A 23,128-nucleotide genomic window follows, 5' to 3' on the forward strand; every position below is an offset into this window, starting at 1 on the left:
CCTAGAAACCTCCAATATTGTCCCTGCTGAGTGCAGATTGGCCACTAGCTTTCTAGGAGATATCTTGAAAATAATTAAGGACCTCAAATTTATAATATCTATATTTTATATCTATATTCACTAAAAATCTTTATTTCTTGTATGCTTCATCACCACGTCCCTTTTGGCTCCAGGCTGATAATTCTTTGCTTCCACCTCTGCAGCTTCTACGTTCCACTACTTCTGCCAGGAGGAAGGTAGTTTCTTCTCTCCTAAAGAAGATGTGAAATTTTAATCCTTTGTGTATGCACTTTCTTCACATGCAGAGTGCCTGCTCTGACCCTCGGTTGTCCCTTCTTCCTCCTTTTTTGTCTTTAGGGGTGTCAAATTTCCTCATTATTTCATCCTTGTTTAGTAGTATTTGTGTAGGAATAGACATAAATGTTTGCTGAAATCTGTTGTTGTAACCAGCATTATTGTTTCCATACTTTCATTTGATTATTTCCTGTTTAAGGTACATAGATGATTTTAATAATACAATAAAACAAAATAGATTCTTGCATATCTAGAAATGACAATGTAAAATGAATAATAGTCTCAGAGTAGCTCTCCCAACATAAATATAGAAAATGAATAAAAACAGGAGACATTTTTTTCTGGCAGTGTACATGAGACATTGTGCAAGAGAATGAACATTGAATAACCATGGTTGAAAATTATTATTCAACTATATTTTTGCTGTAAAGACAATGGTACATATTCCTTTCCTGTTGGAGTAATGTAAGCAGAAATGTTTTCAAGTAATTATAGCCTCCTTTCCTTCTTAAATTCAAGCTTAAAACTATTAATATCAGAGTGTTCAACTGTAGGACAAAATATAAACAGGTATGACAAGATTTCCTTAATGTTCAAATAAAAGTCTGTCAGCATGTAAACATGCAGTAAGATTTAAACAAAAGTTTAAACATAACCTACCCCTGCATGAAGCAAAAACTACTAATAATGCAAAATTAGATGACTATCATATCATCTGTTCTTCAAATTTGATCAAACTGTATACAAAATCTCTTGTCTTTAACAAAATATACATAAATATTGTTGACTGTTTGCTTGCTTCTTTGTTTTTTCCCAGATCCCAAAATGTACGGTTTTCAAATGAAAACATTTGGATTAAGTTTTTGTGCCCAAATACAAAAGGGAATTTTCAGTTTTACCTTTACATTTTTGATGAATAATAATAGCAGGATTACCTGTTATACTTTAACAATTTGTATAGCAACAGATTGCATTCTGAATGATAAATCAATATCTGTAGAGAAATATTGTTGTAAAACAATAATACAATGTTTATTCCTCCCCAATTATTGTGCTTTTTTAAAGTTAACTTTGATTTTAATAAACGATGCATGCTTTACCAAAAACATGCCAGTAAAGTAGGATATCTCAACTTTCCTTTTTCTTCTTCTTCTTTTTTTCGTTCCAAAATCAGGGACAGAGGAAGATTCATGCATAAAGTTTCTCTTTTCTTCAACTGCATAGCAATTTAGGCATAGACCCAATTCTAAAACTGTAAGGAGTTTAGATATTTAGGATCTGAGAAATGAAGGAATTCACTCCCTTTCCACCATGCACTCTCCGAGGAAGATGGGGAATCATTTGGGTGTGGGTGTGTGCATTGCCCAGAAGTCCAGGTGAGTGACAAGACATGTGGTGCCCATCCAGCCTCAGCAGAACAAAGGTGGCTGTGGCCAGAGGATTCCCTAGAAGCACAGGGGGCTGTGCTGCTCTGACTGTCTGATACTACGCTTCATGCTCAGAAGTTCCCCAGGTGCATTTATTTTCTCTTTGGTATCAGGAAATCATATCTGAAAAGCATCAAATAATATCAAGCAGAGGCTTCCATAAAGAATCTGCATAAGCCAATTCAGGATAAGACATAAGTTTTCTCGATGAATAATAAATGATCATCAGCATGTTTTGATTGCCCACTGTGGATACATGCATTGCTGATGTAATCCCTACAACAATCCTGTGAATGTCTCTGTTTAAAGACTAATAGAGTGTGAAGTGAGTATTGTCACCAGTTTACCGTAGCAAAATTAAAAGCTGAACAGTAAGGGACAATCCATACAAATTAGAGTATTTTAGAGTCTTGAAATTCTATGCCTAATAGTTGTTTAGTAGGGAAGATTAAAAATGGAGCAGCAAATGTTTAAGCTGACGCTAACTTCACATTTGAGCTTGATATGCCTACTATGATATGCAGTCAAAATTAAATTTATGATGGTGTCACTTTATATTAAAAGTGATAGAATTTTTGTATTAATTGATTATAATAAAAAGGGACTCAAGTGAGAACTGTTTTTCAGCATTCAGGAAATATTTCCTCTTTTTTTTGAAGACGTCTGAAAAAGAATCTCAAGAGATTTTGATTTCAGTATTCATATATACATCTATGCTGGTTTGATGTTGTTATGTACCCAAGAAAAGGCCTTTTTAAAATATAATCTGTCCCTGTGAGTGCAGACCTTCGCTGAGCAAGACCATTCTCTTTTCCTTTATTTGGGTGCATGGGCCAGGAATCAAACCTGGGTCTCCTGCATGGCTGGCAGTACCACTGAACCACCTATGCAACGTGAGTGAGACCTTTTAATTAAGTTGTTTCAATTGAGATGTGATCCACCCCATTCAAGTTGGGTCTTAATCCTTCACTGGAGTTCTTTACAAGAGAGTAAAAGAGAAGCTGAGAAAGCTTTCAGAGAGAAATGCCCCAGGAGAAGCAAACAAAGACCAATAGAAACTGAAAGAGCCAGAACCCAAAAGCAATGAAACTTAGAAGAATCAGCAGATGTGAGCCATGTGCCTTCCCATGTGACAGAGGAGACCCTCATGCCATCAGCCTTTCTTCAGAGAAGGTATCATCTTGTTGATGCCTTAATTGAGACATTTTCACAGCCTTAAAACTATAGGTTTGTAAACTTTTAAATCCCCATTGTAAAAACAACCTGTTTCTGGTGTATTTCATTCCAGCAGTGTTAGCAAATTGAAACATCCTTGTCCACAAAATTTAAAAGATGCAAAAGCACCTGAATTGAATGTAATGAATTCATAACGTCATCAGTTTCAAGTAATCAAACATAACGAGGGAATAATTTAACATTGGATAGAAGAGTTAAACCTCACCAATATCAGTGTTTCGATATTAAACTTATAATGGATGACTGCATGTGGTTTTCTCAAAGTCAGTGAATTGACCACAGAATTACTCCCATATACATCATCAGTTTATTGATCATCAATCATTGTTTTGTTTAATGTAGTTTATTTAACCAACTTAATTTAAGTCCATATCTGTCATTATAATATTGTTCATATATATGCTGTGAAAAATGCTGAATGCCTTCAAACTTTTCACTGACCTATCAAAACCCTCTGAAATTTCTTAATAAATACAAACTCTCAACTGCTAAGAGATGCCCTAGGCTTCCTGTCCCTACATCCTATCCCATTATGAAACTGCCTTAATTTCTACAGAACTCCTGAGAATTTGAGGTGTAAGCAATTTTGAGAAAAAAAAATGAAACTATTGATTGCCAACTTTCCTCATCTGCTCTATAAAATACTTAGCACAGTTGTCTCTGCAAAGTATCCACTTTAGAGCTGTTCACAAATTTTAAAGTTTTGATAAGAGATTTAGCTAATACTTGCCCTTCTTCTCCTTCACAACACCCAAGTTATTAGTCATTTACAGTCTTATACCTAGAGTTTCATAAATAACCTGGTTACTGTAGGTATCAAATATCCTACAATATATGAGCTGAGATTATTGACTTTATATTCACCAAATCATTTACTTCAAAAATTTTTCCCTATTTGCATTCCTCCATATCTAATAAGTTATATAAATATGTTTTCCCTGCAAGTGTTTTTTTTTTCTCTTCTCTCTCCAAGTATTTAATTGTATGGCATTATTGACTGCACATCCTAAATAGTGCAAATATTTGCTAACAGTTTTCAGATCTATCCCACTGTGAGTTTCCTTTTTTGTGTTCCTCTATTGCTCCTATAGATTAATGCATGTAATGCACCAAGGGAGAATGGTGACAGAGAGGGAGTTAAATTCAGATGGCATCTGGGTGATGAAATATTGTGGTTGGCAATTCCTTCTGCAGTGACTTTGGTACCTTATATATATAGCAGACTTTACTCTTCATATTTTGTGTGCATTTAGTTAATTTAAGAATATACTTTGCAATTTACCTACTCTCAGTCTCCCCTTTAACTCCTTTTTTAAATTTATTTTTATTTTTTATTTTTTTACATGGGCAGGCACCAGTAACCGAACCTGGGTCCTCTGGCATGGCAGGTGAGAACTCTGCCTGCTGAGCCATCATGGCTTCCCCTCCTTTTTGTGAAAAATAACGTATATATACAAAAAAGCAATAAATTTCAAACTGCATGGCAACAATTAGTTGTAGAACAGATTTCAGAGGTTGGTATGGGTTGCAATTCCATAATTTTAGGTTTTTACTTCTAGCTGCTCTAAAATACTGGAGACTAAAGGGAATATCAATATAATGATTGAACAATCATACACAGTTGTTAAACCCTACTTTCTCTGTATAACTCCACTCTCACCTTTAAATCTTTCTATTCCACTCTTTAGAGGCATTTGGGCTATGCCTATTCTAATTTTTCATGGAGGGGGCTGTTGTTAATAAAGGATAAGGGGATGGAACTAGTTGATGTTCTGAAGAGGCTGGTCCCTCTAGCTTCCAGAACTTATCTGGTCCAGGGACCCATCTGGAGGTTGTAGGTTTCTGGAAACTTACCTTAGTGCATGGAAACTTTGTAGAATCTTATATAACCACAGGTGATCTTTAAGATTGACTGGAATGGTTTTGGTTGGGGGTTGACAAGTTATGGTAGGTAATAATGTGTAACTGAAGCTTGCCTAATAGTGCCCACTAGAGTAGCCTCTCCACTCTTTAGAATATACTTTGCAATTTACCTACTCTCAGTCTCCCCTTTAACTCCTTTTTTAAATTTATTTTTATTTTTTATTTTTTTACATGGGCAGGCACTGATACTTTGTTTCAATTCTATTCATTCTTATGGTCAGGATGGCATTGTTGACCTCACAGTGCCAGGGCCAGACTCATCCCTGAGAGTCATCTTCCATGCTAGCCACCAGGGAGACTTTCATCCCTAGAAGTCATGTCCCATGTAGGGGAGAAGGCAATGATTTCATTTGCAGACTTGGGCTTAGCAAGAGTGAGGCTACCTCTGTGCAACAAAAGAAGCCTAAAGAAGTAACTATTAGGCATATCTATAAGTAGGTTAAGCTTCTTTGTTACATGCGTAAACTTCACAAGAGCAAGCCTCAAAATCAAGGGTTTGGACTAATGATTTGGGTGTCCCTAATGTTTGACACAGTACCAGCGGTTTCCCTGGTGGTAAAGTTTAATAGTTTCATATATTTTCTCCCATTCTTCAAAGGATTTTGCCAATAGTTGATTATCCTGACTAACATACTTTGGGATGCATGTAGGGGTTACACTAAGCTATACAGAATTAAAGGCCCTCATTCTTATACTGGGGTCCATGTGTTTGGATTATTTAAATGATCTATCCAGACAGTTTGAATTAGATTATGTGCTACAGAAAATTTAGGTTCTGGACAAAATAATTTTTTTCCTTTAGTCTCAAACAGTAGGTAAGGTTTTAAAATATAGACAATGTCTTCCTTACTCCTGTATTCTGAATTACCTTAATTCTGACACGATTGGTTACATTCTTATCTCTAAATACCATATGATACATATATAAAATAGCCTCCCCAAATCCAGAAATTATAATTAGCAGTGCAGACTAAATGTGATTGCTGTAGACCCCTGTTTTCTTACAAACCTTTTCTAAATGAGACTATACAGTAATTACTCTTTTGTTTCTGGCTTATTTTGCCTCACCAAATGTTTCACAGATTCATTCACAATGTTGCATGCCTAACAGCTTTTTTCCATTTTGTAGCAGCACAATATTTGATCATATGTGTACACCAATGTTTACCAATCTACTTCTCAGTCAGTGCATCTTTCCATCACCTCCATTCATTAGGCATCATGTAAAATGTCCAAAGTCAAAAGTCCATCACACTTTCAATTTTAGATCATTTCATTTTTCCCAAGAGAAAGATAAACAATAAACATAACCTCCCCAAATGGAAAATCTAAACCCTCCCTTAACACTTGTCCCTACCCCCATTATTTACCCCTGGGGCTCTATTGATGTTTTCCTGTTTAACATTGCCCATGGAATGCAATAGCAGTTTTACCCTATTCCCTAAATTTACACACTCTTTGTACAAGATTCATATCTTTGCAGTAGTTCATGCAAGAAATTATTTATATTTGTAGTGTTAGTCAGTGGGATACAAGGGTCTATACAACCCTTTCAATCATGTTTACATTCAATATAGTAATTTGCTTATAGACCCACTAGTGAACCACCTTCACGTCTATATATTCTCTTACATTTCAGTTCAACCTTATTAGCTAACCATCTACCCATCTTTACCTTCCAGGTATCTCCAAGTCCCCTATATTCTGTATTATAAACCTCTGATTTTATCTTTACCATAGTCATAAAAGTATAATGCAATAATACAGTATCTATCCTTTTGTTTCTGGCTTTTTTCACTCAGCATTATGTCCTCATCTTATCATGTACTTCAGGATGTCATTTCATCTTACTTTTACATAATGTTCCATCATCTGTACATACCATATTTTGTTAATATACTCATCTTTTGATGGGCACTTGAATTGTTTCATCTTTTGGTGATTAAAAATAATTCTGCTATGAACATCAGTGTGCAAATATCTGCTTTTGTCACTACTTTCAGATCTTCTGGGTATATACCAAGTAGCACTATTGCTGGGTCTTAGGGCAACTTGATATTTAGTTTCCTAAGGACCTGCCAAATAGTCTTCCATAGTGGCTGCACCATTATACATTTCCACCACCAGTGTATAAGTGTCCCAGTTCCTCCACATCTTCTACAGCTTTTGTAGTTTCATGTTTGTTTAATAGTAGCCATTCTTATAGTGTGTGATGGCATCTCATTTTAGCCTTGATCTGCATTTCCCTTATGGCTAATGAAAATGAGCATCTCTTCATGTGCTTTTTAGCCATCTGTATTTGCTCTTCAGAAAAAATGTTTATTCATATCTTTAGCCCATTTTATAGTTTTTTTTCTTTTGTTGTTGAGTTGTATCATTTCTTTTTGTATACAGGGTATCAAACCTTTGTCCGATATGTGATTTCCAAATATTTTCTCCCATTGAGTTTGCTGCCTCTTCAACTTTTTGATAAAGTCTTTTGAGGAACAAAAGCATTTGAATTTGAGGAGTTTCCATTTTTTTCTTTTGTTGCTTATGATTTGGGTGTAAAGTTTACCAAGCTACCTCGTATTACTAGGTCTTGAAGATGTTTCCCTACATTTTCTTCTAGGAGAATTATGCCACTAGTTCTTATATTTAGGTGTTCGATGCATGTGCCAGTTTGAATCTGTGGTGTATCCCAGAAAATCCATACCTTTTAATCTCATTCAATATCGCTGGGGGGAAATTTGATTAGATTATCTCCATGGAGATGTGACCTGCCCTATTGTGGATATTAATCTTTGATTAGAAGGAGAAGTGACTCCACTCATTCCAGGTGGGCCTTGCTTAGTTTACTGGAATCCTTTGGGAGAGAACCATTTTGGAAAATGTTGCGGAGTTACGAGAAGCACATAGCCCACACAGCCAAAGACCTTTGGAGAAGAAGAAGGAATACATCCCCTGGGAAGCTTCATGAAATAAGAAACCTGGAGAGAAAGGTAGCAGATGTTGCCATGTTCACCATGTTCAGTCCTTCCAGTTGACAGAGAAACCCCAAACATCATTGGCCTTCTTGAATCAAAATATCTTTCCCTGGATGGTTTAGATTGGTCATTTCTATATCCTTGCTTTAATTGGGGGCAATTTCATGACATTAGAACTGTAAAGGTGCAACTAATTAAATTCCCCTTTTTAAAATCCATTCCATTTCTGATATATCACATTCTGGCAGCTAGCAAACTAGAATAATGCAATTTATGTTAATTTTTGTAAGGGGTGTTAGGTAAAGGTCCTCTTTCATTCTTTTGGCTATTGTTATCTAGTTATTCTAGTTTGCTAGCTGCCAGAAGGCAACACACCAGAGATGGATTGGCTTTCAATAAAAGGGGACTTATTTAGTTAATCCATAGTTCTTCAGAGGAAAGGCAGCTAACTTTCAACTGAGGTTCTTTCTTATGTGTGAAGGCACAGGGCAATCTCTGCTTGCCTTCTCTCCAGGTCTCTGGGTTCCAACAACTTCCCCCGGGGTGATTCCCTTGTGCATCTCCAAAGGCCTGGGTTGAGCTGCGAGTGCTGAGATGAGGTATACTGAGCTGCTTGGGCTATGCTACATTGAGCTCTCTCATTTATGCACCAACCAATTAAATCAAACATCATTCATTGCAGTAGGCACACCTTTTAGCCAACTGCAGATGTAATCAGAAACAGATGAGGCTCACATGCCATTGACTCATGTCCACAGCAATAGAACTAGGCACCTTTACCTAGCCAAACTGACATCTGAGTCTAACAACCATATTATCCCATGCCCATTTACTGAAAAGACTATTTTGTCCCAGTTCAGTGGATTTGGGAGTCTTGTCAAAGATCAGTTGGCCATAGATTTGGTCGTCTATTTATCCACTCTTGATTCAATTCCATTGGTCAATATTTCTATCTTTGTGCCAGTACCATGCTGTTTTGACCACTGTGGCTTTATGAGTTTTAAGTCAGGAAGTGTTAATCATCCCACTTTGTTCTTTTTTTTAGGATGCTTTTAGCTATTTAGGGTCTCTTTCCCTTCCAGATGAATTTGGTAACTAGTTTTTCCAAGTCATCAAGGTAGGCTGTTTGAATTTTTATTGTACTGGATTGAATTTGTAGATCAATTTGGGTAGAATTAACATCTTAAGTATATTTAACCTTCCTACCCATGAGCAGGGAATATATTTCCACCTATTTAGATCTTCTTCAATTTGCTTAGCAATGTTATGTATTTTTCTGTGTACAAATTCTTTGCATCCTAGTTAAGTTGTTTTTAAGCATGTGATTCTTTTAGTTGCTATTCTGAATGGAATTTTTTCCTTACCTGACTCCTTAGTTAGGTCATTGCTTGTGTATAGAAATGTTACTAATTTTTGCACATTGATTTTATATCCTTCACCTTGCTGAATTTGTTTATTTGCTCAAGTAACTTTGATGTAGATTTCTCAGGATTTTCCAAGTACAGTTATCATGTCATCTGTAAATAATGAAAGTTTTGCTTCTTCCTTCCCAACTTGCATACCTGTTATTTATTTGCCTGCCTGATTGCTCTTGCTACAACTTCTAATACAAGGTTGAATAGTGGTGGTAACAGTGGGCATCCTTGCATCCTTCCTGATCTCAGGAGGAAGCTTTCAGTCTCTCTCCATTGAGAATGATGTTGGCTATCAGCTTTCATATATGCCCTTTATCATATTGAGGAAGTTATCTTTGATTCCTAGCTTTTGAACTGTTTTTATTAGAAAACAATATTGAATTTTGTTGGCTGCTTTTTCAGCATCAATTGAGATGATCATGTGATTTTTCCCTTTTGATTTGTTAATGTGCTATATTACATTAATTGATTTTCTTGTACTAAACCATCCTAGCATTCCTGGTATAAAGCCAGAATACAACATACCAGAGACTGATTGGCTTTTAATAAATGAAGATTTATTTTGTTAGTTCTTCAGAGGAAAGTCATTTTATGTGTTGTTGGGATTGATTTACTAGTATTTTGTTGAACATGCTTGCATCTATGCTCATTAGGCTGGTTGACCTGTAGTTTTCCTTTCTTATAGCATCTTTACCTGGTTTTGATATTAAAGTGATGTTAGTTTCATAAAATGAATTAGGTAGTTTCCTTTTTAGTCAATTTTTAGGAAAAGTTTGAGCAAGATTGGTGTCAGTTCTTTTTAGAATGTTTTGTAAAATTCTCCTGTGAAGCCATCTGGCCCTGGACTTTTCTTTGTAGGAAGTTTTTGATCAGTGATTAAATTTCTTTACTTGTGATTGGTTTGTTGAGATCTTCTATTTCTTCCTGAGTCAGTGTAAGTTATTTGTATGTCTGCAGGAATTTGTCCATTTCATCCAAGTTGTCTAGTTTGTTGGTGTATAGTTGTTCAAAATATCCTCTTATGATTTCTTCAGGGTCTGTGGTAATGACCTTCTTTCATTTTTTATTTTGTTTATTTGCATCTTCCCTCTCTTTTTGTCAGCCTTTTTAGTGGTCCATCGATTTTGTTGATTTTCTCAAAGAACCAACTGTTTGTTTTATTGTTTCTTTCTCTTGTTCTTTTGTTCTCCCATTCATTTAACTCTGCTTTATTATTTGTTATGTCTCTTCTTTTATTTGCTTTGAGGTTAGTTTGCTGTTTTTCCTCAAGTTCTCCAAGTAAGCAGTTAAGTCCTCAATTTTTTTTTTTATCTTTGGATAATACTTCTTAATCCATTTTTCCAATCTGTATCTTTTAATTGGTAAGTTTAGTCTTTTAACATTCAAAGTTATTTCTATTAAGGCATTTCTTGAACCTACCATCTTATCATCTGGATTTTATTTGTCAGGTCTGAATATTATTTTCCCTTTTCATCCTTTAAGTTACCCTTACTGATGCTCATCAATTCTGTGCCCTCTCCCAGGGGAGGAAGACTCCCTCTTCTGTCTTTTTTTTTTCAGTTAGGAGAGCTTTCTTTAGTATTTCTTGTAGGGGCAGTGTTCTAGTTTGCTGGCTGCCAGAATGCAACATACCAGAGATGTATTGGTTTTTAATAAAAGGGGATTTATTTTGTTAGTTCTTCAGAGGAAAGGCAGCTAACTTTCATCTGAGGTTCTTTCTTATGTGGGAAGGCTCAGGGTGATCTCTGCTGGCCTTCTCTCCAGGCCTCTGGGTTCCAATAACTTTCCCTGCAGTGATTCCTTTCTGCATCTCCAAAGGCCTGGGATGGGCTGCGAGTGCTGAGATGAGATATGCTGAGCTACTTGGGCTGTGCTACCTTGTGTTCTCTCATTCAAGCGCCAGTCAATTAAGTCAAATGTCATTCATTGCAGCAGGCATGCCTCCTAGCCAACGGCAGATGTAATTAGCAACAGTGAGGTTCACATATCATTGGCTCATGTCTGCAGCAACAAAACTAGGTGCCTTCACCTGGCCAAGTTGACAACTGAATGTAACTACCACAGGCAGTATCTTGTTGATAAATTCTTTCAGCATTTTTTGTCTGTGAAATTTTTAATCTTTCTCTCAATCTTGAAGGACAATTTGACTGGGTACAGTATTCTTGGATAAATATTTTTCTCTTTCAGGATCTTAGATATATGATATTATCACCTTCTTGCCTTCATAGTGCCAGTTTAGTCTGAACTCAGTCTCATGTGGCTTCCCTTGTATGTAGCAGATTGTTTTTCTCTTGCCGTTTTCATGATTTTCTGCTTCTATTCAATATTTCACAGACTCATTAGTATGTGTCTTTGTGAAGGCCAATTTGGATTTATTCTATTTGCAGTTTGTTGGACTTCTTTGGCTTGCATATTTAAGTCCTTTATAAGGGTTGGGAAGTTTTCCCTCATTATGTCCTCAAGTAATCTTCCTAGCCCTTTATTCTTCTCTTTTCCTTCTGGCACAACAATGACTCTTAAATTTACGTGCTTTGTTTTGTCCATCAAGTTCCTGAGATCCTGTTCAAAGTTTTCCTTTTTTTTTTTTTTTGCCATTTGATGTTTTGTGTGTTCAAAATCAGCTGTCCTGTTCTCTAATTCACTTATTGTTTCTCCTGCCTCTTCAAATCTCTTTTTGTATATCTCTAGTATGTTTTTTTATTTGGTCTGCAGTATCTTTAATCTCAGTGATATCTATTCTTTCATTTCTTCTTTCAAATTCCTCTTTATATTCTTCTAGTGTCTTCTTGATCTCCTTAAAATCATTAGCCATCCCACGGATTATATTTAGTAGAGTTAACACTTTTGGCTAGTTGTTCCAAAGTCTCTCTCCTATGGTGTTTTAATTTGGTCATTAGACTGGGCTGTATCTGTCTGCATCTTGATATGCTTAGTGATCTTCTGCTATCTCGGAGGCATGTAAATACCTTGGTAGGGTTACTTTGGAAATTGATTTTTTTCAGTAGTCTAAAGCTTTGGATTTGTTGGATGGATGTGGTGTAGGATGCAGGGCTTGGGCCTGTGCACAACAGTGTGATGGTGAGCTGCATCATAGGTGTAGAAACAGGTTGGGGATGCTATCCTGTTGTCTGTGAACATGGTGTTTGGGGCATGGGGCTGTGGAAGTGCAGTGTGGGGACTAGATGGGGATGTGGTTCAGCTCAGGCATGCCTTGAAGCATAGGAGCATGGTGTGGTTATTGGACACATAGACAGGACATGGTGTGATGTGGATGGGAAGGTATGCAGATGCATGGGAGCTGGTGTGCAGGCAGGATGTGGGTGGGCACACAGAGTGTAGAGGCCATAGGTATCAGGGTGTAGGATAGGTGTCACAGAGCTAGGAGCATGGGGGGAGGGGGCAGATGTGTCCTTATATGGGGAGAGAGGCCAGGAGGTCTGGGATGTGGATGTAGGAGTGTGTAGGGGTGTGACACAGGTCATGGCATTGCAGAACATGGGTCAGAGACAGGTGATGTCAGGTGGGTGGGGCCCTGGCACAAGTGCACAGGTGCAGGGGGTGGAGCAGGTGTACATGTGTATGCAGGGTGGGGGCTATGTAACACAGATGTGCATTTGAGCACTGTCTGGTGTGGGAGAAGGGTGCTTGTGTTGAGGGTTAAGGCAAAGGTGATGTGTGTAGGGCAGAAGGTTGGAATCAAGAGGTCAGTGCATGAATGTGTGATGCCTGGTGGCAGGATATTTGGTTACACAGGAGCATGGGTGTGGTGCACCCTGGTGTGCCCTGGTCTAGGGGGCAGGGCCCTCGTATACACTGGTCTGAGGCAGTGGGGCCCTTGTGTGCACATGTGCAGAGCTCAGGGTTGATGGGCTGGGGTTGTATCTGCTTGGGCTGGGGGTGGGTGTAGCTGGGATGCCCACATCAGCACTTGCCCAGAGCTGGGCTGCATGATGGGGGCATACACATGCGTGTGCATGGATCTGAGAGGATCTTGGGCTGAGGTACATGTGCAGAGAGCTTGGGGGGGGGCACGATCAGGTTGCCTGACTGTAGAGGCTGAGGGTGGGTGTAGTTTGGATAGAAATTAAGCACCTGCAACCTTGATGTGCTGGTAACCATCTGCAGGGATGGGGAGGGGGAGGGGGATTGAGGGGCTGGGCATGGGTGGGCAGGTCTTCAGAGAAGTGAGACTGTGTACTTGTGTGGGAGAGGTGGGTTGGGCTGGGGCAGGTTTGTGCATGCTCAGGGTGGGGATGTGGAGTGGGGATACATGTGACAAATCTGAGTGGGGGTGGCTGGAGTGCTGCATATGGGGTGTGAGGGTGACAGGATTCAGGTGTGTCAGGTGTGGGGTAAGCCATGGGTTATGGGGCAGAGGCAGTGTGCCTGAGGGTAACAACAAGGAGCACAGCTTGGCTTACTTCTTAGTCCCTCTTTCCCTATCATGCACTTTTGAGGGATTCTGACTTCCTTTTGGAAAGGGATGCATTAGACTGTTTACAGTAGCTGGTTGGCCTCCAGTTTTCTGCATCTCAGTTCTTCAGCTTTTGTAACCAGGGCTTCCCCACGTGGTGTAGAATACACTCCCAGGTCACTTGCACTCTGGTATCACCTCCTCAGTCACCTTCCTGTCCCTTTTCTAGCTGTTCCTCCACTTTCATGAAACTTTGAGTGCCTGTTTGCCTCATAGGATTCATGATGTATACCTTCTTAACTCATGGAAGTTAGATTAAAAATGAGCATTACTAAACAGGATCATTGAAATCACAAATAAACCACTATCTTATGCAGAAACCAATAACTCCCAGATATTTCCACATTTCTAGTACATAAATACACCCCAATGAAAAGTCCTCCTGGTGAAACTATCACATGCATCAGCATCCACCTTATACAGCAAGTGGGCATCCAAAAGAGTTGGAGCAATTAGTCATTTAGAATCAACATACTGTGCATGCATAATACAAAATGTTGAAAGAAATAAAAAGGGAAATAAATCAATAATTACAGAATTTGTAAAATGCAGACATTTTATAAATATACAAATGGAGATTACATAAACATTTACTATAATCATTGAAATTAAACATGGTTCGAGGAAGAAAAAAATGCTATCATAGAGAAAGATCAGAAAATATTACACAAACCGCAATATGTGATCTAAAGTGATGCGAGTTTTAAAGCAGTTAAGGGACATCGAAGCTATAAACTAAAATCATGGTATTCTCTTAGCAGTAGTTCAGAAGAGAAGAGGAAAGGGGCCCTAATTTACCAGGATTCCTCCTACAAGTCCCACTCTTAGTTGGCTTAATCAACAAGAACTTATTTCCTCATGTTTTTGGAAGCTATATGTCCAAAATTAAAATGTTGGCAGGATTACATTTTCTCTGAAGACTTTAGACTTATGGTTGCGAATTACCAGCATTCCATTCCTCAATCTCTACCTTTGTCACATGGACCTTTCTCCCTGTCTCCTCCTGTGTCCAAATTTCCTCTGCATAAAAGGCCTCCATTCATATTGCATTAAATCCACACAGATTTAGTTTAGCAACACTTTAAGTAAGAGGATCTTTGAAGGTGCTATTTACAAATTAGTTCTCATTCACAGAACCAGGATTAAGACATGAACATGATTTCATGCTGGACCTGATTCATTCCATAACAAAAGGGGAATAACGTAAAGCAAATGCAACTTTTCTCTGTGGAAATGAATACAAAATAAATTTTTAAGAGTTATAGTAAACACAATATAAGATTGATTATACATGTTGGATAAACCAATATTTTGATATTTATAAAATAAATATATAATCTATTCTTATTGCATCTTTTGGATTATTTTTATGGTAGATATTTCTGATCTACATTATGCTTTATTGCCATATATTTATAAATCAATTATTTTTATTTCAAAGTTATGCACTTTTTGACGTTCATCCATATGGTACAATATGTCAGAACTTTATTTTGATGCCTTAACAGTATACGTTGAAAACATTATGTTGAGTGAAATAAGCCAGAAACAAAAGAACTAATATTGTTTGGTTCCACTGATATGAAATGTCTAGAATAAGAAATTCATAGAGACGGATAGTAGGTTAAAGTAACCAGGAGCGAGGAAAGCATGAAAGGTATCTGAAACACCTACAATTTTATTGGTGTTTTCTATTATTGTTGATTGACTCCTAACAAAGTAAAATTTACTTTATCTTTGTGAACAGTTCCTTGAGTATTCACCATCAAATTCAGGATATAGAAAATTTCATTGCTCCAAATTATCCCTTCATAGTGCTACATGAGAATAGTCAAACTCTCATCATCTCTTACCTCCAGTAATGATTAATTATTTTTATCCTCTCCAGCAAGTCATATAGAGTATCATATTGTATACAGAATAAAGAATTCTTTGTTGGAAAATCTTCTCTTTCAGTAACTTAAATTTATCATCCAACCGCTTTCCCACCTCCATTCTTTCTGCTGAGAGATCCACACTTAATCTTACCAACTCTTATCAAGATTCCCTTTTATGTCATAGATCACTTTTCTCTTGTTACTTTCAGAACTCTTTTTGTCTTTGGCATTTGACAATTTGATTAAAAAGTACCTTAGTATAGGTCTATTTGAACCTATTCTGTGTGGGGTATGCTGCTTTTCTTGGATTTGCAATTTTATATCTTTCATAAGAGTTGGGAAATTTTCATTTATGTTTACTTCCATTATTCTTTCTTCCTGTGGTCCCCTCTCTTTTCCTTTGGGACACCCATAACATATATATTTATGTATTTGTTGTCATTTGGTTCCCCGAGACCCTGCTCAAATTCTTCCATTTTTTCCCCCTATTTGTTCTTTTGTGTGTAGAATTTCAGATGTCCTGGCTTCTAATTCACTAGTCCTTTCTTTCGCCTCTTCAAATCTGCTGTTGTATGTCTCCATCTTGTTTTTAATCTCTTCTATTTTTGTGTCCTTCATTCCCGTGAGTTCTGTCATTTATTCTTTCAAGCTTTCAAGTTCTTCTGTGTATTTTTCATGTCCTTCATATCATTTTCAATATTTTCCTTCAACTCATTGAATTGATTTAGAAGACTTGTTTTAACATCATTAATTAATTGTTTCAAATCCTTCATCTCAATTGAGGTCTCTGTTCCTTTTGTTGGGCCAGATTTTTGTTCTTCCTGGTTTGAGTCATAAATTTTTGCTGATATTGAGACAGCTGATTTCCTTGCTGGGTTTATTCTAGAGGTAATTTATCTCTTCTCCTTAGGTTTATTCTGATGGTCAGATTTTGTTTTCTGTTAGTCACTCTCACTGGCAAGCTGTCAGATTTGTTCTGTGCCCACCCCCCCACCTCCCCGTTTCTACCCCAAACCAGACACCTACAGCAGGGAGGGGAGTAGACACTGGTCACCTCACCAATGTCTCTGTGAGTAAAACAAGTCTGCTGTCTCCCTGGGGTGTTCTGTTTACTACCACCCTGCAAGGCCAGGTTTTTCTAAGGGCTCTGCTCTAACAGTTGGGTAGTCTGTTTCTCAGCCAAAACAGGGGTGGCTAATTTCTGAAAAAACATTTCAATTTTCTTGCACTTTCTTTTCTGTCCAGAAGATGGTGTTACTTGATACCTTAATCATCCTTAGAGTCCTGTGATTTTGGAGCACAAGCTGTGCTTCAGCAGATCAGGTTGACTGCAGAGTTCTTGGTCCCTCTCTTGCTGGCCAAAATCTGCTTACTCGGGGTCTGTGTCTCACCTTATTTATGGTGGAGGACATCCCAGCTGTCCCAGTCTTTCACTTCACCCAGGCAGGGATAAGGTCTGTTACCCCATTTCTCACAGGAGTGGGAGGAGGACTTTTGGATCGAAGGCTGGAGACACATGCGTACTCAGCCTGTCTGTCTCTCATTGACCTGGGCCTTGAAATTCTCTCCCCCATCTCCCAGGTCTCAAAAGATGAGGGTCTGTCCCACTGCTGTGAGAGAATACATGTTCTGTGTCCCCATTGGGAGAAGTCCCTGCTGCTGTTTCTTTGCCCATCCTGCACTTTGAGACCAATGAGGGGAGGGGAGAGAACTGGCCGTTCCGGACAGAAATTTCCTACCTGATAATCTTTTGATTCAGGTTGGAATTTGTAGGATCCCTCTCCAGTTCATATCCTCTTGAAGATTTCTGAACAACCCAGAATTGATCTTTTTAAACTCTGAATCTCTGTGAGGTTTTGAGTAGCTGTTTACATTGCCATGTTGATGAAATCACAAAATTGTTTATTCATTCTGTATTTGAGATTTATTCAAGTCATTGCTCATACAAATAGATCATTCTTTCAGTTGGTGTGTGGTATTTAGTCATGGGAAACAACAGCATTTTGTTTATCAATAGGCAAAGGAATTATTATGTGTTTGTTACAGGGTTCAGATCATTGTTGTTTTATAATCATACACAGCCAAGAATGAATCTTATTTATAAATAAGGTCACATTCACAGAACCGGGTGTTGGGATTTTAATGTATCTTTTTGGGGGCACAACTTTACCCACATCATTGGTTTTCAAACATGCTAGACAACCCACCTGAGCAATTTAACAATGAAAAGTGCCTTTGGCCTGGATATTTTACTCCATAATCCTCTCTAGGTCACTTCCTTTCCCTAGATCTTGTTTCTGATATCATTTTCTCAGTGAGCTCATTTTTGGATGATATTTTAATCCCACATTTACCATCCCTTATCCTTGTTTTATTTATTTTTTGCCATTGGCACTTTCCTACATCTAAAATGCTTTAAAATTCTATTAATTACTATGCATATTTTTCTATCCCACTAGAATGCAAAATCATAGAAAAGGAATTTATGTATTTTTCCATAGTCATACCTGCAATGATTAGTACATTTCCTCATACATATTTGGTCCTCAGTAAATATCTGTGGACTTGGTAAAAGGACGGATAAAGTCATTTGAGGGAGGTATGCCTTTTGTGCAGATCAAAAAACTACTGTGACCATTTCAATAGCAAAAGATGTTTATAGCCAGGGTCAAGGCAGTGGAGGAAGCTGTGACCACAGCAGGGAATGTGTCGGCTGTCCAGACAGTGACAGACTGGAAAAGTATCAGGGCCAGTTGAAGCAGTTGCACCTTGTTGGCTGGAGTGGACCTGCAGGAGCTGGGCTGACTAGCAAGGACTTGGGGATATTAAACAACAGAGAGCTGCTGCCTTCTCCCAGGTGTTAGCAATGATAGCTGAGGTCAACAAGTGATGGGTAGCTTTTGTGCATGTGGTAAAAGGAAAAAGGAATTGGTTACTGACAGCACTGGCTGTCATACCTTGAAAGGAGTTTTTGTCAGTAGCAGGAGTCTGGAACAATGGAGCTTTCTCTCCATTGCTTTCTTGAGTGAAGGTAACCTCTTGTTGGTGACTTAATTTGGACATTTTTATAGACTTGCTTTAATTGGGACAAAGTCTTGGTCTTAGAACTGTAAACTTGCAACTCAATAAATTCCCCCTTTTAAAAGCCATCTGTTTCTGGTATATTGCATTCTGGCAGATAGCAAACTAGAACAGTCAATAAACATTCAAAGACGCTATACCTTATCATTAGAATAAGAATTATCTAATTATCATTAGAATTTGGTATCCTACATTATTACTATCATATTGACAAACATTTAAAAGTCTAATGCTATGAGATATTAACAAATATAGACAAAAAGGAAATATTCATACTTTGCTGGAGAGTATAGGTTGGTATCTTCTGTGTATATGAATTGACATCACAGATTTGGAGAGCAGTTCTATTCATTTCTATTGTGCATGAACAGCAATTCAACTCCCAGAAATAACTAAATTCTGCTGAAGTCTTCCCATAAGTACACAAAATCACATGCACAAATGTGCTCAATGTGTTAGTGATTTGCGATATTCCTGTCCTGGAATATCCTCATCAATATTTGAAGTCATGTTTATTCTGTATGCATGAAAATGTGTTTGAACTGTTTCCCGCTTTTACTATTGTCTTGGAATATTCTTAAATATAATTCTTTGTTGTGCAGCTTTCTTCACTTATGGAATTTTCAATACTGTTTTTTTTGTCACATTTAGACAAATTAAACATGTATATTATACATTGTCTCAAATTTTAAAACTACAAGGTGACCGTCTTTTCTCCAAAAACAATATTATCAACTTTGTACATTTTTCCATAAGTATATTTTTGTGCATTTTGCTCAAAAGTATATTTTTTTCAAAAAAGGGATTTTAATTTCAATTACCTGAAAATAAGAAACAAGGGGAGGGCCCCAGTTTGAGACAGATAATGCCTCCTTCCTCCCCTGATAAAACAAGGGGAGAAGAAGGCGCCTACACCCTAAATGGTCTCCGAGGGCCTCCTTCCTCGCTCTGCTACAGCATGCTAACCCTATGGAATGGGCCCCACCTGCTCTGTGACTGGGGTAGTCAGGAACCCAGCCTGCTCTACCCTAGACTCTCTTCCAGCAAAGAGCACCTTGGGAGGGGAGCAGAGGAGCAGAAGAGGGGGAGGCAATGAGGGTGAACCTTTGACATGGTAATAGCAGATGGACACTTAAGTGTGAGCCCTGAACACAGAACAACACAACTGCTCATTGGTGGTCTGTGAAGAGGAAAGACAGAACCAGAAACGTGGGGTGTGGAAGAGCAGGAAGGGCGGGACTGGGCAAGGTTAGCTCTTCGCTATTAGTGCCCCATGAGGAAAGGGGCAAAGGGCTTAGAGTGGATGCAGATGGATTTGGCAAAGTGGCCCCAGCCCGACTCAGGTAACCACCACAGGAACCTGAGCCTCCTTAACCCCACCTGCACAAAAGGTGACTGGGTGTCTCTGACATTGCAATGGGATCTGATTCCAGGGTGAGGGCAAGGTAAAATGGAGCCCTCGTGAAGAGGGGTTGGGGAGTCAAACCCCTCCTGTCCTCCTCTACCCAAGGGAGGTTCCCTGTCTGAACTACTGCACAGCCTATATCAAGTGGGGAAGAAAGAAAGGCAGGTGTGAGCTCTACCTGGTGAAAGGGACATGGGTTGTTCCGGGGCATCCTTGGAGCTTGAGCAACCCTCTCTAATGGTCATACCTGCTGCGGCCAATATGGGGCATGTTAGAATGAAATGGGGTTTGGACCCCTTTAAGGGGTCCACAGGGAAGAGTGGAAGAACAGAAAAGGGGCCCTGAAACCAGGAGCTCAGACAGCAACGTCTGTACCACCGTGGGTGTGGGGACGCATTAAGCCCAGGGTTTGGCCAAGCGGGACATGAACCTTGTCCAGGAGAACATGTGTATGTGTTTGTGGGTGGAAAGGGCCCCTGGAACAGAAACCAAAGGAAAACTGCTCCCTCTTTGGCTATCCGCAGCCCCACCGTGGCTGGTAAGCCCTGAAGGGTGTGTTGGTGAGGGCTGGAGTTCGAGTGGTGGTGCCTTCGGGAAGGGACAGAGGTGGTGGGCATGGAGCGAGGCTGTCCATTCTCCAGACACTGCTCCTGTGCAGAAGGAGGAGGCAGCACGGTCATTGCCCTTCTCAGAAGACTCCTGCTAGATGCCCTCTTCGTCTTCCTTCTCCATCTTTTTGAAGGGAGGTGGGGGCCTGTCCTTTGGTTTCCTCCCTTTGGGTTGGTGGCGAGGTCTGATCTGGTGCTCGTTCTCACTTCTCAGTGCTGTCCTTTTCCTACTTGGAGGCCAAGAGCTGGTTGGACTTCGAGCTCGATTTGCTCATCTTCCCTTCTCTACAGAGCAGAGGGAAGAGCAGGGGCTGCGGGCCGTGCGGGCTCCGCTACCAACTTGCTCGGGGCTGCCTGAAGTGTCAATGCTGGGCGCACGGGACACGCTTGGCTCTGCTACGGCGCCTGGCAGCCAATGCAAATGCCTCCGATTCCCGAAATAGCTCGGGCTTGGATACCCGGTAAGAAAAAGAGCATCCGCAGTGCAAGGGAACTGAAAGAGTGTAAGAATATTTTAAAGAAATGTTAGAGTATTTGTCAAATGTTATTGAAACTTTTTTTTCATTAGCAGTGTTAGTGGTATTAGTAGAATATTTAAAACTATCTGGATTATTTTAGGCGAGTATTTTTATATCAAAGTAATACATGAAAAATTGAGTGTAGAAAATGGGTTTAGTTGCAGAAGTTTTCCCGTATTTCAAATTTTCTATAGTAATGTACTAGTGTTAATGACTTTTTTATTCAACCTCTTGACTTTCATCATTTCCCTAACTTTGCTAGATAATATTAATTATTCTAGAGAGTGCAAGTGTAGCTCAGTGGTAAAATTCCCGCCTGACATGCGGAAACCCAGGATTCGATCCCCAGAGCCTGCACATGCCAAAAAAAAGAGAGAGAAAGAAATATTATTAATCCACTGTTTTTGATTATTTTTATTCAATTTGAAAACCACCAGTTGATTTCCTTCTATGACAGTTGAGAGTTCAGCATATCTGGAAATAATTAACTCTACTTCCTCCAATTTTGGATAATTATGATATTATATCTGTACATTTATGAAATATGTTTAAATACTGCATGGTTCAGTACATCCACTTTAATAATTTATCTTAATTATTCCCTGCTTGAGCTGACAATTCCTTTGTCCTTCTGCCTTGATCATAGGATTTTTCCTGAGTATTTTCAGGATTGGTAACGCTAAAATTCTCCTTGTAAACATTCAATTTTTGTTTTAATCAAAATTTGAGTTAAATGTTGAGAAACATAAGCCATTAGGCACAACCTTAGTAATACTGATCAGATAAAAAGTGAAGAATCATGCTACAAAGCTTTGTAGCATTAGAAAAGGATATTCCTGTGACCAAAGACATGTTGATTATCTTTTCATACACCTGTCAGTTTCTCAAAAGCATACCAATGATTGGCTTCATACTGAACTTACAAACTTTTTTTTATATCCTTTCTTCTGAATTCCTTTTCTTCTCTCATTTTTGCCCTTTTCCTCTCCTTCTTTCTTTCCTTCCTGCATTTCTCCCTCTCTCCTTTCCTTCATTTACAAATTTTTCTCTTTCTCCTCCTCCTCCTTCTTTAGATCATCATTAATTTTCAGGTTCACCATTTTTTAAGTTAAGATTATATGTGTTTTCCTAAATATTATGAAAATTAGCTTCATGCAACTTATTCCTTTTTGTTTTGAAAATTTTTACTGTACTCCAATAAATATTGCTATAGTTTCCATTAATATCTCATGTATGGCTGTAATTTTTATTAATAACACTTATATAGCTGTCAAGCTGGAATTGTAGTTCAGAAATAATACATAGGTGATAAAGGTTATACAACTTCACATATCAAAAAAATGTGTTTTGCCTTTATACTTGATTTTGGTTGGTGTTTTACTTTCCAAGCCTACCCAAAGTAAATATTGTGAAATAGATCAGGCTGACCAAGCATGGTTTATAACAGGACATGATCCACTTAATACTGCTCCTTGACCCACATCATCCCACTCCATCCTGCATCACTTCCATAGCTCAGTACCCTCCTAACCACATAAAAATTCCAAACCTCTGTCCCAGGGACAAATCTGAATTCCCCTTAAGCTAATGTCTCCTGGAGGGCAAGCCCTGCAATAAACTCTTTTCTTGAAATGCAAGTGTCACAAGATTGATTTCTGTGAGCATCAGTCAGTGAGCTGCTCGGTCAGTAATGGTATTCATGGTCATATTCTGTGAAAATTATATCCCTGAATATCTTATGCTGGATAATATAAAATAGTGCAAGTAACAAAAGGCCCTTTGGCCTTTGTATCTCTCTTCATAATGGCTGTTTATAAATCTGTCCCTCTTATTTCTGTCCACTGAATTGAAACCTGCTGTATGTAATTTCTTAAACAGGTGGAGACAGGCAAACCAGTATGCTT

The 23,128-nt window shown here is 38.6% G+C and overlaps 1 long non-coding RNA gene across 3 annotated transcripts in view; it reads right to left on the reverse strand.

The window, feature by feature from the left end:
- Nucleotides 1-23,128, reverse strand: part of LOC143684122 (uncharacterized) — a 193,696-nt gene that overhangs the window by 160,527 nt on the left and 10,041 nt on the right. The window contains exon 3 of one of the 3 annotated variants that reach the window (XR_013175854.1): nt 19,528-21,199. The exons of the other annotated variants lie outside the window; for them this stretch is intronic. This is a non-coding gene — a long non-coding RNA (uncharacterized LOC143684122). Of the gene's footprint in view, nt 1-19,527; nt 21,200-23,128 lie in introns of those variants that run through there. 3 annotated transcript variants of the gene reach the window in all.

Source organism: Tamandua tetradactyla, chromosome 5 (genome assembly GCF_023851605.1).
Source record: "Tamandua tetradactyla isolate mTamTet1 chromosome 5, mTamTet1.pri, whole genome shotgun sequence".
NCBI classification, from domain to species: domain Eukaryota; kingdom Metazoa; phylum Chordata; class Mammalia; order Pilosa; family Myrmecophagidae; genus Tamandua; species Tamandua tetradactyla.